The sequence below is a fragment of the Adiantum capillus-veneris genome, chromosome 27, assembly GCF_014529385.1.
Source record: "Adiantum capillus-veneris isolate H3 chromosome 27, ASM1452938v2, whole genome shotgun sequence".
NCBI classification, from domain to species: Eukaryota; Viridiplantae; Streptophyta; class Polypodiopsida; order Polypodiales; family Pteridaceae; genus Adiantum; species Adiantum capillus-veneris.
In genome coordinates, this window is record NC_140957.1 from 90,573,382 (window position 1) to 90,586,876 (window position 13,495).

Here is a 13,495-nt window from a genome sequence, read left to right on the forward strand (position 1 = left end):
AACCAAAAAATATACCATTGATAGCTTCAAGGCCAACTTGGCTAGGCAAAGCCAAATCCTATATGGAATCTACCATATCACAATTAGTAAGCCAATCTAGTCAAGTTATCCTTATGCTAAAAATGCTATAATATCAAAGGTAATCCGATTACCACACTAGTAGCTTGGTAAGAGCTTCGATTTTTCAAAAAAACAAGAGTCACATCACGGTATGCAGTCAATCAAATAATCAATCACCCCTTGGTGTTTAGTAGTACAAAAACCACCATCTACTTTTCATGGGTAAAGTACACCTCCCTAAGTTTTCAAACCCACCAATTTTATGGCAGCATAAAGCATGGACAGAGAGTAAAAGAGCTCATTTTTTATGCACTCACACATAGAAAAAACAAGCACCAAGGCTAAGTGAGGGGTAAACCCTCACCTGGTTTATAAATACTGGTTTTGGTACATGTTTTGAGGAGTAATATTCATAGCAAATTGCGGCCACTGTGTTAGGGGGTATGAGAATGGTCGTGATCAAACTGTGGTGACATAAACGGGTATTGTGCAGAGAGTGGGGGAGGAGGATTTATTGCATGGTATGCTTCCCAAGGAGGAGAAAAAACTCATGCACCCCTAAGAGGGGAATTTTATGAGGACAAGAAGCCCAAGGCCAACTACCAGTTTAAGGAGAACATCTCACAAAAGGAGTGGATATTCCTAGCCAATTGAAGTGTCCAAACAAAAATCAGGCAGTTGTACATGTACCTCTGTGTGTGTGTGTGTGTTATGGCATTAGCCACATATGCGGTCCTGCGGAGGTCTGGACACTGCGGATCAGGAGTCATGCGGTATGCGGCGGCCATAGCGGCAGTTCTTCACAGGATATCATGGGACACGAGTGTGTGGACCGTTCCCGATCTGCGCTCGAGCAGCGGTTGTATATGGAGGGGCATACCTGTCTTTTGATGTAACTCAACCAATCTCTATGATATTCATGGCATCTACTGTTGTAACTCTGTGTCTGGATCACACATGAATGAAGCAAGAGGTGTTATGTGCTTGCGTACTGTGTACTTACTTCTATTGTCATTCTATATGTTGTTGTTCATATAATATAGTTGCGGGTAATCATTCCCGTAATGTCTATTGCTCCTGTGTGGGCAATAGCCATTACAACTGGCGACCACGATGCGTGATGGACGACCTGCGATGAATATGCATGCGCACTAGGTTGCAGGGTCCGCCTGACCCTATGGTTCCAATTGTAGGAAGACGTCGGAGGAGAGGCGGTTCGGATGAATTTGTTTTTTCTTCACCGCAGATTGAGGAATCTGTATCTCCATCACCAAGCCCGGTGCGTGGTAGGCGGTTGCAACGAGAGAGGCGTACTCCACGCAATCAGTCATGTCCGCCTGTCGTACGTTCACCCTCACCCACACAGGTTGCTCCACCACCATCTCCGGTAAGCAGTCCAGGGGTATCTCCGCCACTATCTCCACCTCCTAGTGCTCGTCAGCTTTTTCGGGGAGGAGGAGGAATAGTTGGGCAAGGGGTGATGGCCCATCCTCAGATTAAGTATAGTCGGTTTCGAGGTCTTTCGAGTGAAGACCCTGATGCACATTTGCACCAATTCAATAAAGCTTATGGATTGAATCATCCTGGGTGGTGATTCCTCTCCCATCAACATTCAGTGTTGAATCTACACTCTCGGAAAGCGGCGAAATGGTTGTCCAAATACCCTGATGATCATTTCAGACGTATGCTGACGGATCCATAGGTTTTCTACGAAGGTTTCGAAACGAAAAAGACAGTCCCCTCAACATTTGGAAAAGCTTCGAACGCTCCGACAGAAGTCATTGCCAGTGGAGGATTACGCTGCAAAATTTCAGATGCTTTTGCAGAGGGTACCTCAGGCACAAAGGTCGGCAGCCGAAGTGCTGAATGATTATTTTTTGCGGGGGCTCAACAAGGATCTCAGAACGGCTATGGCAACAGTGGATAAGGTAACTACTCCACTGGATAATGTAATCGCTAGGGTTGTAGTAGCAGGAGAGGCTTTAGAGGATACAGAATCTCCAAAGAAGTCAAAGAAAAAAGACAGGAAGAAATCTCATCGCAAGTCGCAAGACAGTGGCAGTGATAGTTCGAAGTCGGAATCCGCAGTATCAAATTCCTCGGACTTAGGCAACAGCGATTCGGGAAAAGAATCGGAAGAGACATCGCGGAAAAAATCGCAGCGTCACGGGAAAGGTGTTTCATCCGGATCGTCGGAATCGGCTGCGGTGGCTAAAAGTCTAAAGGAACTATGGTGTACCCAATGTCGGAATCCGGGCCATGCTTCTCAGGAGTGCGCAATGAATCAGAAGTGGTGTGCGATTTGCACGACCAATACCCATAATACAGTGGAATGTTATTTCAATGGCCGGGGTCGTCGGAGTCGAGGGGACTCTTCTACCTAGCAACTTCCTTTGCGCTGATAAGTGTCTTCAATGATTGGGTCCTCCCCTCTTTAGCTCAATAATTCTTTTGGCAGCAAGTTACACTCAATTTCCCTTGCCTCAATTTGCTCACTTGGTAACCGGCATTCCGTACATCTATTTGTGTACAATTCACAAGTGCTTGTCTCTCCATTAGTTAGCACTAAGTTCACACTACCTCGGTCATACTACACACAATCTAGAAAACCGAAACATAAAAAACACAGGCCAAAACTATCGTAAGAACACAAGTTCTCAATGACAGTCGTCTACAAGACTTGCAATATGACTTCTCTCATGGCGGACAAACAAACCGCGAATAAAATCATCGGTGCATCCTCCTCTTAGGTGGAAGGTTTCTATAATATGTTTCTTCCTTCCTTAGGAAACTCATGTTTTCTTCCTTTAAGATTTTTTCACATTAAACTTGTTTTTTTAGTTTTGTGATACCTTTTTTGACATAGAAAACCAATGTCTTCACTCGGTACGATCTCTAACATGAAAAAATTTAGCATTTTACAGATATTTATACTTGCAAGTAATTATCAATTATAACACTTGTAGTTTAGAATTTTAGCTATTACTTGAAAATAATGACTGAAGTCAACTTTGAATAGATTGTGGACTATCGTAGTTGTAACAATTTTTTGGTTATTCATAAGCTAATCAAGATGGCATATAACCATATAAAGCTATGATTAAAAATTTAGAATTAACGCTTATGTACATAAATATTATTCTCAAGAAAATAAAGCATTAACTCCCTTTATTGTAGTACTTACAATACTCTTGGTTACATTGGATATTAGCTTGTTATTATAATCATGAATACTTATTGCTTTCAATTTGCTAAACAGTCTACCTTACACTAGGACATTATGGACCCCTTCATTAGCTATAATTGATAGAGTCTATTCTTGCCCTTAATCGAGATATGAAGTAGTCCATAAACAGTGTTTTGCTTACACATCATTAGAGTATCAACTCTAGCCAACCATGTTCTTATATTGATCTTAGACAAAACATATATGTCGTCTTTGAACTGTTTTTGAATGCAAAAAATAAGAGGGACCTGGATAAGAATTGCTGGGTTCGTGCTATACCTGCATCCCATGCTTAAACAAAAATGCTAATGATTTTTTTGTTTGCATCATGGTTGCAGGTAAGGATTCTAGCTTCTACTATCTTTTATTCAAATGTTGTTCGACCAGACTAAGCTAGAAAACATCTACTTTTGCCACTTTACTTTCTCTTCTTAGATGTTATTAAATCATCAAAATTCTACTTCCAATGTACATGTAAATTAAATTTTTTAAAAAGATGTATGTACTCATTGCTATTTTCCTTTGTCAATTCTCTTTTTGAATCGTTTGGTTCAAGGTTGTGAATAAGGTATATAGATTAATACTCCAACACACACAAATAGGCACAAGGGCATAAATTGACGTATCAATTTAAGACCAAGAGATTGACAAAGAGACTTACATATTAGAAAGTTCAGTTTTTAACCTAGTTTTCTAAAAGGATTACATATACACATTCATAATATCCTCGGATCGACTGGTTTAAAGGCTGCATGTTTACCATCTTAACTTGTTCCTATCTTTTTTCTCAGGTTTCTCACCACTTCAAATACATTGCCCAAATACGGATCCTTAATAATACCCCAAAACATCTAGAAGCAGTCAATGAAAAACTTAGGCTGGCTCGTGCCAATATGTACAAACATAACCCTAGGCGTTCTATGTTTTACCCTGTAAATAGATTCATGCCCTTCCTTGCGAGAGTAGCCAAAACTTAGAATTTAAAATGTATGGTTGTTCTGCCTACTCTATCTCTAATTTAAGTTGATATTTTGTTTTCAGAATGACTCCTTTGCCCGGAATTCCCTACCAAGCTCACTTCTTCTAAAGCAAATGTTTACGTCTTAAGGTGCATTGAGGATGCAACAGCTTCTAAAATTATGTGGGATCTACAAATATAGAGAATTATCCTCATGGCTCCTTACTACAACTTCTCTCTTTTAATGACTGGATCAAGCTTCTAGCTACTCTCATGAGAAACAAGAAAGAAGGACTTAAATTCTTAGGAGAAGAATTAAAGCAACTTCCTCCCCTTCACAAAATTCACACACAGTCACTGGCTACCTTTTCTTCCTCAGGTGCAGAGTTAACTAATTTTCTTAAAAAGTTATGTGTACTTAACCCTGCATTTATTACTACACCTACAACTCCCTCTGTTAATGTGTCAAGCAGTATTTTTAGTCGCAATTCGGTGGTGCTAGAAGCGTTTAAGAATTTCCAATAGGATTTATGCTCGCTCAATGAGTCTAACTTTTGGAAATGGTTCCTAAAGTCTCAAAATGTTACCCTTTTCTTCCTCCTAAACAAGTTGAGGTTGAAGGAGCAAGTGTGGACAATCAACTATGGACGCTCCCCAACAAAAGCTTTTTAGCACCTATCTCACTTGAATCTTGGATTTTTAAAGCCAGCTTTCCTGTGGCCTGCATGGATGAGTGTAGGATTCATATTCTCAAAGGCACACAATTCTTGGATAAAGGAGAGTTCATTGGTATTATGGCTTTCTCTAAGCCAAATGCAAACTAATATTGAGATTCTATTTGGAATATTTATAGGCCTTACATCAAATGTGCATGTAAATTCCTTGACAACAAAGCTGCATGCGAGTCAAGTATCATTTGGTTTGATCATGTAGTGTGGTACATACTTAATCACTTGGAATTATTGTTTCCTGACAAAGCTGCAGATTTTCACTTATCTTTAATAGATTCTTGGCTTGGTCTTAGCACACGTTGTGTTCATTCACTTCTGCAACATGATGCTGAAAGTTCTCAAAGAGCTTAAAGAGGATGAACCTGGAACCTTTTTGACATCATATGGCAACTACAAAGGAGTAAAGACTTTGCTTAGTCTGCTTAAACCCAATACGGACGAAGAGTCTACCCCTTCCCTAAAAATATCTATCTCCTTAACTAAGACTCCTAACTCGCTCACGTCGTTTTAGACTCCCTCTATTACTTCTAGTTCTAACTTTGGCAGAGGAAAGTCTAAAAGTTATACTAGTAGAGGGAGAGCCAAAAATATTCATGTAAAACATATTCTTGATATGTGATTGTAATATTTTCAGGTGATTACCAGCCTGGCAGGCAAGAAGATCCTAAGTTGTAAGGAGGCTCAGAACCATATTTTTTTGCATCGTCTTTTTGTTAACAAAACTCTAGAATTATACCCACCTAAATCCATTTTTATGGAAATCTTTCATAAAAATTTTGGTAATACGTCCCTACTTAATTCAATTATGTTTGGCTGGAAGTACACAAATAAAAAATTGGTTCTACAAAATTGACTTTTTAAGATTTCACATCCCTCCTACTTGTAATTGCAGTAATCATATGGAGTACTTCTCAATTTGATAAATTTGGATCACACATGTGTACTTCAAACCAGATATTTGCATGGATAGGGAGATTTGCACTTTGCTTAGCAAAGGTTTACATCATATTTCCCTTCCTCCGCTTAAGCCTCACTTAGCCTTTGCGGCCCTTCTTGACTGTTTAACCGACTTGGTTTAAAAACTCCAGCTAGAGTCAGAGGTAACCCACAACCTCTCTCAACTACTTTTTCATACCTTCTCCAACAAAGTAGTAAACTTAAACCCACAATGGTTAAGTACTGATACTACTTGGTATACTCACAAAAATTAGAGATCTAGCTTCCAAATTCTTTATTGTGGGACAAAGCTGGAATCACACCTACAGTTATTTGTAAACAGCTGGTACACTTGGTAGCACTTGAAAAATTGAATGGTGAAGAATTCTCCATCTCTGATCTTAACCCAAATGATATTGGGAGTCAACTTATAACACAACTTCAAGAACTTGGTTACAATCCTGATAACAAAAAACCTCCTGTACTCTTTCCCACGTAGAAAGCACATAAACATAAATCTAGATGGATCTCAGATGCCACAAATGGAATTTATACAGAAAATACAGACTGCATCACTAAATGTCTTAATCTAGCCCTAATAGAACTTGAACACCATTGTTCTACTAAACAAAAAACCACTCGTGAGTTTCTTGGGATCAACGATTACAATCCTTTTTGGATAATTAAGAATAGTACTGAGATTTTCTTAAATCTCTCAGAACAAATTACACTAATTTATATAGATGACATTACACACTAGTATGAGAACATTCCCATTTTTGGAGAAAATGGTTTACTCTCGGTGCTAGAAGAACTAATTGATCTTGCATTTAAAAATAAAGCAAAAAAACATTACTTTGCTATTCCCTCATTAAGGAACCAACATGGGTTAAAAAATACACGTACACCATCCCTTATTACTTTCACCAAACCGATTTAATAATTCACCTCCATTGGCTTCTCTACAATAGCTTTATCCAACTTGGAACAAACTGTCTTAAACAACAAAAAGCTATTCCTATGGGATTCTCTTGTTCACTAGTACTATGTAATCTATACCTAGCCTACTTTGAATAAAAGTGGAATATCAGACAGACAATTACATAACTCTGAAACACAAAAAAAACTCACACAATTCATACACACTACAAGATATATGGATGATATTCTTAGTTTAAACAATAGTCTTTTCAAAGAGCAATTAATGGACATTTATCCCCTTGATATGCTTAAAATTGAAGATAATTTTGACTCCAATATTTTAATTAATGGTGGTGAGTTTTTTTACGACTAGTACACCTTACCTTATAATAAAAATCACGTTACTTGAACCTTATACAAGAGACTTTACAACAAGATACAATTGGAAAAGGGATAAAGTTCAAATTTACTACTATAGAATTTATCAAAGAAAAAAGTAATCATCCGTATAAAAATACGATTAATACTTGCTTGGGAGTTCTCTTTCTCATTATATACTCTTCGAGTGATTCCTTCATAGCATTTGAATAAATTACTAAACTAATAAACAAGTTTGTGCACAATGGGTTTCTAAACGTAAACTTTTGAATACCATAATTCAATCTCTTAATAAAAATGAATAGCCGAGAACTAAAGCCAACACAAATACCATCATCACTTTGATGAGGGAGTAGGCCCCACTCTATGGGTCTACTACCTCATAGATTGAGTGTGCCTGGGTATGGGCGAGAAAACACACACACACACACACACACACACACACACACTCTAATGGCTATTGCCCACACAGGAGCAATAGACATTACGGGAATGATTACCCGCAACTACATTATATGAACATCAACATATAGAATGACAATAGAAGTAAGTACACAGTACGCAAGCACAGAAAACCTCTTGCTTCATTCATGTGTGATCCAGACACAGAGTTACAACAGTAGATGCCATGAATATCATAGAGATTGGTTGAGTTACATCAACAGACAGGTATGCCCCTCCATATACAACCGCTGCTCCAGCGCAGATCGGGAACGGTGCACACACTCCTGTCCCATGATATCCTCTGAAGAACTGCCGCTACGGCCGCCGCATACCGCATGACTCCTGATTCGCATTGTCCAGACCTCCGCAGGACCGCATGTGCGGCTAATGCCGTAACACCTGGCACGCATGGTGGATTGCGTGAACCAACACTTAGCCCCTCCGGTTGCAAGGTTCCGGTTGTTGATCTGCACCCTGACCTGGTGAAGAGGAAATATCAATGTAACAATGAGCTTGACCCAGGAAAATCTGGCATTGTTTCTGGTTTCGCGGTGGAGGCCGCTTCCATAATTGCGGCAGTTTTATCCGGATCCACGGAAATACCATCTTCAGAAATTATATGCCCCAATAGCCTGCCACTGCGAACAGCAAATGCACACTTTAAAGGATTCAAACTGAATTTTACCTCTCTGCATTTCATAAAGCATAACCGTAATTGCTTCAAATGCTCCAATTGCTCTCCAAAAACATTGAGATCATCCAGAAAAATTCTCATAAAATCTGTCAAATAAGGACCAAAAATTTGGAACATATCCCTTTGAAAAGTGGAAGGTGCATTCCGCAATCCGAACCACATCACTGTGCAGGCAAACACACCCCATGCGGTAATAAAAGCTGTTTTTGGCTGATCCCGCAATGCCATTCGGATTTGATTATATCCACTAAATCCATCCAAAAAAGTATACATCTCATGTCCTGCTACATCATCCAAAATGGAAAAGGAAAAGGATCTAGAACAATAGTTGCATTCAATTTTCGGTAATCCACACAAATTCGGATTTGCTTGTTTTTCTTTGGTATGACCACAATTGGAGAAATCCACTCCGGATTATCAATAGGGGTAATAAAACCCACTTCCAACAGGCGATCAATTTCCATATTTACTTGCTTTGCCATATTCGAATTCATCCTGTATGAGTGTTGCTTCACTGGCACCGCATCCGGTTTCAGATTTATCGTATGCTGATAAAACTTAAGATCCAATCCCTGCATATCCGCATATTCCCATGCGAAAACATCCTTAAACTCTGTCAGTAACTTGATCAAATCATCTCTAAAACTTGCCTCCAACTGCTTATTAATGTATATGGGCTGCGACTCCGCTTGCTCCCCCAGAAAGACCCTCTCTAGTTCATCTTCTTTAACCCTTGTAATTTTTTCCATTTGCGCCTCAAACGCACGTTCTTGCTGAATAACGTCCTCCAATGATTCAGGACTTGGAAGCACCTGTTGTTGCTCCCCCATTCCTGCTGGAATTCCTGAAACCCCCACCGGATTCTCTTTCGGAATCAGAGAAATATCCGCAAGATATAAAGAAACCAAATCCGGATTAGCTTTTAGAAATTGTTCCTCTTCATCCTCTTCTAATCCTTCCACCATATTGACTGTTTCTGCTATCCTCTTCTAATCCTTCCACCATATTGACTGTTTCTGCTATCACCAGCCATGCTTCCTGAACTGGTTGTCTGCATGTTCCCAACATCACCCGCACTTTCCTTCTACCCTTCTTTACTGTAAGCATATTTGCTTCCCAATTATTCTTTACCCTTGCTTGTCGTAACCAGGGTCTCCCCAAGATAATGTGATAATCCTGATTATGATCTTCAATATTTAAAACTACTAAGGAAACAACAAAGGATAAGCCCGCCACATCCAAAACAATGCCCCGAAGTAAACCCACTGGTTGCACTCTTCTTTGATTTGCCATGCGGACTACAAAGGGTGCAAGCTCCCAATCACTGACGCCAAAACACGCACAAGATGCTTGAGTAATGATGTTTACTCTCGCTCGTCCATCCAATAGTACCTTGTCAATGTATGTTCCATGGTATCTAACTGAAAGCTCCGGAATGCGGGTATCCGTGATCCTATACGCCGACAACGGGGTTGAATCATCCTCCTCGCTTTCAACTTTCCCAATGGCGACTTCCCTCAGCTCAGTGGACGTTTGTCGCAGCAATGCATTATGGAATATTCTTTTTCGCCGGAATATTATGGCCGGACGGCGATCGGAAAGTGGTCGGAAAACAACCGGTCAGTTGGCCGGTGGCCGGTAGTCAATGGCCGGTGGTCGGAAGTCAATGGCCGGTGGCCGGTGGTCGGAAGTCAATGGCCGGTGACCGGTGGCCGAATTCAAAAGCGGACTTGTCTTCTCAAGGGCGGCCACACATGGGCGAATTGGAGGGTCCAATTTGGACTTATTCGCACAAGGGCGGCTTCACATGGCTGTCTCTCATAAGAGAGGGCAGCCCTTTTGGCCTATAAAAGAAGGCCATTTCTACACACATTTCATAGTGTGAAGTTGATGCAACAAGGTGAGTGTGAGGTGGTGAGAGTGAAGCAAGGCGGGAGCTCCATTAAGGGTATAATCCCTTTGTAAACTACTTCTTGTTTTGAAGTACTAAAGCCATTGAGTGGCTGCTTTCCCGTGGACGTAGCCCACATTGGGTGAACCACGTATATCGTGTGTACTCTCTCTCTCTCTCTCTCTCTCTCTCTCTCTCTCTCTACTCTATAATCTCGTGTATATAAATCTATCTCTCTCCATTAAGTAATCTACTCAGTTATCTATTTAGCTACGTCTTATTTCCTAACAACTGGTATCAGAGCAAGGTTTGCTCGTAGCTAAATTATCTCAAGGAAAGGATTCCTTGAATTGAGTGGGAGTTATGGCGGAGGAAGGGAAGCTCAAGATTGAGAAGTTCAACGGCAAAAACTACCAACATTGGAAGATGCAGATTGAAAACTATCTCTACCAGAAGGACCTCTATTTGCCACTAGGCGGTCTTGAGAAGAAGCCCGCAACAATGGCAGATGAAGCATCAATTGTCCTTGATCGAAAGGCACTAGGAACAATCCGGTTAAGCTTGGCGTCAACGGTGGCCTTCAATGTTTCGGAGATGAAGACCACGGAGGACTTGATGAAGTCACTTGACGACTTCTACGAGAAACCATCGGCATCGAATAAGGTATTTCTTATGAAGCGCTTGTTCAATCTAAAGATGGCAGAGAATGGTTCAGTTGCAGAACACCTAAATGACTTTAACACAAACATAAGTCAACTTCGATCATTGAAAATCAATTCCGATGACAAAGTGCGAGCTCTCCTTATACTATCATCTCTACCGGATAGTTGGGAAAGCCTTGTGATGGCTGTAAGTAATTCTATCTCTGGCACAAATACTCTTAAGTTTGATGATGTTGTGGGTGTTCTCCTAAGCGAGGAAATGCGAAGGAGAAGCACAGGAGAATCATCAAGTGCTGCACTATCAGTGGAAACAAGAGGAAGGCTTAAGGAGAGGTTCAAAAACCAAAAGGGTCGTGATCGCTCAAGGCGGAGCAAGTCACGCACAAAGTCAGTTCTTGAATGTTGGAACTGCGGCAAGAAGGGCCATGTCAAGAAGGATTTCTAGTCCAAGAAGAAGGAGACAGAGTCTCAAGACAACAAGCCAACATCGGAGGCCAATGTGGCAGGTAAAGTAGAGCAAGATGCTCTAATTCTCTCATTAGACAATGTGTCTAATTCCTGGATAGTAGATTCTGGGGCTTCATTCCATGCGACACCACACAAGCAACATTTCCAAGACTACACCAAAGGTAATTTTGGGTATGTATACTTGGGAGATGATGAAGCTTGTGAGATTGTGGGCAAAGGTACAGTTTCTGTCAAAACTGCTAACGGAAATGAATGGAAGCTTAAAGATGTTAGGCATGTTCCTTCTCTTCGCAAAAATTTGATCTCTACAGGACAATTCGACAATGAAGGTCACAACATTGCATTCGGAAACAAACGGTGGAAGATCTCAAAGGGATCTTTGGTGGTTGCCAAGGGTGAAAAAGTCGGTACACTTTACTTGTGTACTGTTAGCACGCAACCTTCAGCTTGTGCAGCAACTACAGAAGTTGACAGTGCGGTGTGGCACTACCGACTTGGGCATATGAGTGCCAAAGGAATGCAAATCCTTCAAACAAAGAAGCTTCTACCAGGTTTGAAAGAAGTGGACTTAGAGTTCTGTGAAGATTGTGTTTATGGTAAACAAAAGAGGGTAAAATTTCAAAAATCAGGAAATGAAAGAAAAAATAAAAAACTTGAGTTGGTTCATTCTGATGTTTGGGGTCCTGCAAGTACACCATCACTTGGTGGCTCATTGTACTATGTAACATTCATAGACGATGCGACTAGAAAAACATGGGTTTATGTCATGAAGAATAAATCCGATGTATTTTCCATATTTCAAAGGTGGAAAGCCTTTGTGGAGAATGAAACAGGTACCAAAGTTAAATGCCTCAGATCCGACAATGGAGGCGAATATTGCAGCCAAGCTTTTGAAAGCTTTTGTGCTAGCAATGGCATTCGGAGGCAAAGGAAAACCCCAAGGACACCTCAACAAAATGGGATTTCGGAAAGGATGAACAGGACAATCATGGAACGAGCACGACGCATGCGGCTACATGCAGGCCTACCGCTTGAGCTTTGGGCGGAAGCTGTAAGTACGTCTGTGTACTTAATCAATCGGTCACCCTCAACGGCATTGGATGGGGGAGTTCCAGAAGAGGCATGGACAGGTAAACCGGTGAATTATGCATTTCTCAAAGTGTTTGGGTGTGAGGCTTTCATGCACATAGATAGAAGCCTAAGATCAAAGTTAGATGCAAAGTCCAAAAAGTGTTTCTTCATTGGCTATGGAGAAGGAGACTTTGGGTATCGCCTATGGAATCCTGAAGATGGTAAAATCTTAAGGAGTAGGGATGTAATTTTTAACGAACAAAATATGTACAAAGATTACTTGGAAAGAAAACAAACAAAAGAAACAGGTGATGAGTACATGGAGCTTGAGGACGGTGAAGACTCAAGGACTGCAAACGGTGACAATGTGCAACAACGTCAACCAAATGAGGAGCTTCAACCTATTCCCCGAAGATCTACAAGAGCAAGTAGACCTCTAGAAAGGTTTGTTCCTTCCTTCAACCATCTCTTGATCTCAGATTCTGGAGAGCCGGAATCATATGAAGAAGCTATGCAACATGAATCCAAAGAAGAATGGACAAAGAGCATGCAAGTGGAGATGGACTCACTACATCGCAACCAAACATGGGAGTTGATTGAGTTGCCTAAAGGTAAGCGGGCACTTCAAAACAAATGGGTGTACAAGGTGAAGGAAGAAGAAGATGGGAAGAAAAGGTACAAGTCTAGGCTTGTGGTAAAAGGGTTTTCTCAAAAGAAAGGTATTGACTTCAATGAAATATTTTCTCCTGTTGTAAAAATGAACTCAATTAGGCTTGTCTTAAGCCTTGTGGCTGCTCATGATCTAAATCTCGAGCAAATGGATGTAAATATGGCATTCCCTCACAGTGACTTAGAGGAGGAAATCTACATGCTTCAACCAAAGGGGTATGAAGTAAAAGGTAAGGAGAAAATGGTTTGCAGATTAAAGAAGAGCTTGTATGGTTTAAAGCAAGCATCAAGACGATGGTACTTGAAGTTTGATCGATGGATGTTGGATCATGGATTCACAAGATGCAACTCGGATCACTGCGTCTACACGGAGAATTTGAGAGATG